Source organism: Pelmatolapia mariae, linkage group LG9 (assembly GCF_036321145.2).
Source record: "Pelmatolapia mariae isolate MD_Pm_ZW linkage group LG9, Pm_UMD_F_2, whole genome shotgun sequence".
NCBI classification, from domain to species: Eukaryota; Metazoa; Chordata; class Actinopteri; order Cichliformes; family Cichlidae; genus Pelmatolapia; species Pelmatolapia mariae.
Window position 1 is genome coordinate 12,622,629 of NC_086235.1, and position 5,139 is coordinate 12,627,767.

Consider the following 5,139-nt stretch of genomic DNA (forward strand, 5'->3'; position numbering starts at 1 on the left):
TATAAAGTGTTTCCCAGTGGGTTTGATGTCTCTTTCCCATTTACTGTTACTGGACTCGAGCCACCACCCTTCCCATTGGTGGTTTATCAGTTACCAAAGATCAAGTTGTGTAGAGAGAACCACGACCACCTCCCTTTAGAGGTCTATCCTTCCCACAGACCACTTTACTGGTCTCTGATAGCAAACTACAGTCATGAGGCAGCTATACCTCCTTGTTCGGATTGTCCTCTGTTAATCAAGCTCTTAAATATAGTCTAACTAAATCCTAAAACCTAGATAAAGGTCATAGAAACAACTATTACCTGATATCCTGGGAGGAGTCCTTCGTGGAGAAGAGATATAACAATTACACAAAAGCAACAGTAAAAAAATTGATATCCAAAAATCCAAAAGATGTACCTCTCAGTACAAGCACACCCGCAAGTAGCCAGTCACGTCCTGTTTCTGTCATCTGAATTTATTCTCAATATTATCTTCACCATTAGCGCTTATAGCAGACGCATATCCTGTGGTCCACATCAATCAGCAATTCGTACACTTAGTGTTGAGCACAAAACCACAAATGCTACTCAACAGTAACAGTCTGTCTTTAAGGAAAACAGTTTTCCACTAACTTAGCAAGAAGGAAGATGACAAGTGGATTGTCATCATTGATTTTCCTGACTCCTGTCCACAAAACATGACATTTCCTGTCATGTCTAAACACAGAATAACAAAGATATAGTTAATAAACAATTAAGAGATCAACATCTCAAAACACACAGTAAAAGAAATGTAGTGTATTTTGCAAATGTCCAACAACCTGTTGGGTTGAATCTTTTTGACTTAATGTTTCCTAGTTTGAGGGTTGTTGTGAGATTATGAAATTATCATTAAACAGGATTAACTGCCATTGTACAGTTTCTACTTTTCACTCTAAACAGATCACATACAAAACAAATACACGTTACTGCATGTCTATTTTGAGGGCAAGTGATCACCAAGGCGAAGTAGTTCGTGGGGTGCAGCCTGTGGTTACTTACTGAAGTCTCCATCTACTCTTACAAACAGAATGTGCAGCCAGCTCCAGAAGTGAAACCTGAACCAAGAGTCCTAAATAAACCTAAAGAAAATTCAATTCACAGATAGGGCTACATCTGTGTATCTGTGTAAGACAGCAGAAATTACATCTTAAGATTTGGACATTAAAAAAGAGCTGTACTCACTTGTGACAAAGATATGTTTTAAATTACTGTAGAAGCTGTCAGAAGCATTACCACTGCAGTGGAGCTGATTTGTCTAACCTATACTTCATGCTCGACATTCCAACCTCCAAAAGTGAAAAAAAGACAATGCTAAACTGTCAAAAGAAAAGAAATGAAAATCAGAGTTCTTCTAGATGCAAGTCTCTACACATAGCAGCCAATCCTGAAAAGCCTTTGAGATGTAATTTGTAACTAATATGAAGAAAAATCAAAATTAACGTAATTAAAATGTCATAAAGAGAATCACCAGTCAAAGCTATATTTTTGCCATCTTTGTGGTCCACAGAGGAGTTGTTTTGAATATTATCAGCTACTTTAAGGAGTGGTGTGATTTGTGGCTATTTTTTTTTTTTATTTAATTTGAACAACTACAGAACATACTGTCAAGAATTTTAGTTCTGACATTCATCTAGAGCCTGTCTTACCTTTCTTTTAAAGCTACTATAAAATTATTATTTATGGTTTTTCTGCAAAGAGTCATCGTCTGCTGTATGGATTGTTGTGGAATTGGTTCAGATATTCATGGTCCCCAACGGATTAAACCATTACACTAACTGTTAGAAAGCACCCTTCAATTGTCATAGCAGCATAATGCAATAAATGTCCTGTATTTGTATAGCGCTTTACTTAGTCCCTAAGGACCCCAAAGCGCTTTACACTACATTCAGTCATCCACCCATTCACACACTGGTGATGGCAAGCTACATTGTAGCCACAACTGCCCTGGGGCGCACTGACAGAGGCGAGGCGAGGCTGCCGGACACTGGCGCCACCGGGCCCTCTGACCACCACCAGTAGGCAACGGGTGAAGTGTCTTGCCCAGGTACACAACGACCGAGACTGTCCGAGCCGGGGCTCAATCCGGCAACCTTCCGATTACCTTCCGATTACAAGATGAACTGCCAACTCTTGAGCCACGATCGCCCCACAAGATGAACCATTAAGATATTTTGTGTAGACATATGTGTTCCCCAGAGGGTTAAGTTTAAAAACTTGATTTTCTATTAAAAGCACTGCAAAATTGCAATGCAGGGTCTTTCCTCTTGTGTCACTATGAAATTATCATTCGTGTGTTGCTGTTTTTGTCGTTGTTGTTTCACAGCTACAGGATGAATTATCATTAAATTTAGCACAGATATCAGTGTTCCCCAGAGGATTAATAACCTAGCAGCAACATGAAGTTGTGTGAATGTTTACATAAACATTGGGACAACTACTGAACAGATTTGCATGGGAGTTGTTACTCATTCAGAGTCCCCAGAGGTTTTATTCAGTTGAGACTGTCATTATTTTATCATTTTTCCTCTAGTTTAACCATCTAGTGTTCTTTGTGTTTTTATTGGAGACACTGAATTTGAACAGCCACAAGATAGGTTACAGAGACACTCAGCAGACATTTAAATTTGATCTCACTTTAATGACTTTCTTCTGTTAAAGCCTACAATTTATTGAGCTGTAGTGGAGAAAAAAACAAAAAAACAAAACAATGTTATGATAGCTTGTCATGGAATTTGGTGAAGACCATAGAAAATGAGTTGCAATAAACACTGGTGATCCATTCATTTTATTCTGTCTCATCATGGGGTCAAATTCTCAACTCGTACAATAATTTGGATTATAGCCAAATTCCTAATGGCCCATGACATCCCCATTAGTCGCAGCCACAGTTGTATTTAGCCCTATCAAACAAATGTAAGAATAATAACACTAAAATATGACAGCAGCCCTTTAGTATAGGTAAATGGGGGAGATTGCAGCATTAAATTAGGGGCAATTTCTCACTATAAACCAGACAGGCAGAACATGCCTCTTTTCTGCCCTCTCCCTCACTACTGTTCATCATCCTCCCATGTCTGTTTACCCAAGCATCCCTGCAGGCTGTCATTAGTGCAAGATAAGCAACAGAAGCACACACGCAAGGGCACATAAGCAATCTGTTTGCATAGATTGGCAAAAAAAATAAGCTTCCAATGTGCCTTATCAGAGGACAAATGTACACACGCAAAAGACGCCAAGTCCTCAGACTCATGCGTGCAACATGGTCCGATCTTCCCACAGACATACGCTGCACTAATTATTCAGTGATAAGAGTCTCCAAAGTGGCCTCAATGTTGAACCTGCTGACAGAGGTGTCTGCTCATCTTACTAAACACACCTCTGTGGCTAAGCTCAAGGCCAATCAGTATTTACAGTCTGTGGGAAACACCCTTCCAAATTACAATGTGTCAATCCTCTCGCTCACGCACTCAAGAAACATAATCACTGCACGGCTCTGTGAAAACACTGTGGTTTGGCGCTGTTACTAAAAGTGTAGCTTGTGTGCTTTTGTTACAGTATCTGAGGAAGACAATGGGCCAATATGCTGGGAACATGCCGGGTATAAAGTTAGAAAGGTGCTCTGCTCTGCAGCCTCCTGAGAGAAAGATCAGGCGTATGACCTTTAGCAACCCTGGCAGACCACAGCGACCACAACTTTTACTTGTAGCAGAGTACTCCTACACAGTGGTATGGCTGTTTTTACTACAGTAAAAGATCTGAATACTTCATATTCCACTGCTGATGAGCTATACAACACTGGCTCTACCAAACTATGTAAGAAGAAGAAGAAACATCACTGTTTTGTAATGTTTTATTGCACGCGAACACCCTGTATTAAGATAACGCGTATCATTGCCAAAAGCATAATAATGAAAAAGGCCACTTGTTCATGCCTTCCAAGCTTAAATCTTAAACTGTTTATGATTATTTCACACTATGAAAATTCTTTTATTTTAGTTTTATTCTTTTTACACTTACAGATTCAACAAGGTGATGGAAACAGTCATCAGACGTTTTGGTTCCGTTTCACAGTTGCTGCACATTTGTCAGCTGAACATCCATGATGCCAGTCTGCAGTCCCACCACATCCTGCTGCTCTATTGAATTTAGAACTGGTGACTGTGGAGGCCATTTGAGTACAGTGAACTCATTGTCATGTTCAAGAACCCAGTGTGAGATGATTTGAGCTTTGTGATATGGGGCATTATCCTGCTGGAAACAGTTATCAGAAGATGGATACAATATGGGCATAAAGGAACAGACAGGGTCAGCAACAATGTTTAGGTAGGCTGTGGTGATTTAACAATGCTTATTTGGTACTGAGGGTACTAAGATATACATATAAGATATACACCATACCATTACACCACTTGTTTTCATGTTGTTTGTGCACAATTCTGGCGCTACCATCTAAATGTTGTGTGTTCAGAGATGCTCTTCTCCAACAAGTGCTTATCTGAGTTACTGCTGGGGATGGCCAGAAAATCCTAGTAAATCAGCAGTTTCTAAAATACTTAGACCAGCACCAAGAACACATGTAAAGACACATAAATCAACTCCCTTTTGAAGTTTGAACTTTACACGTGTAAATGCCTAAATTAACCAAATTGCTGCCATGTGATTGGCTGATTAGATATTAGCATTAACAAGAAGCTGAACATGTGCACATGGCTTAAGTGGTCAGTGAGTTTAATTTCTCATTGTTTTAAATCTTACTGAAGTGTGAGGACTTTGCTATCCTAAGCACTTCTGTGTTTCATTATAATCAATTTTCTTGTCATATCATCTTTGTTGCTGCTGTTTTATTGTAAATGCTGTATTATCACTGTGACAGTATACAGTATTGTCACTGTTGCAGTGCAGGTAATGTTAGCCGCTTCATAGGGGAAAATTGCACATATTATACAAAATGATCTTTTTTTTTTTTGCTTAAATATAAATTATGATATCTAACGTTTTGTCACTAAATGACAAATTGATGAAAAAAAGTAAGACATGTGTAGTAGAAGTATAGAGTGAGAAAACACTTGCCAGACATACCAACAGTGTCTTCAACAGACAAAAGAAAAAGGAAAGA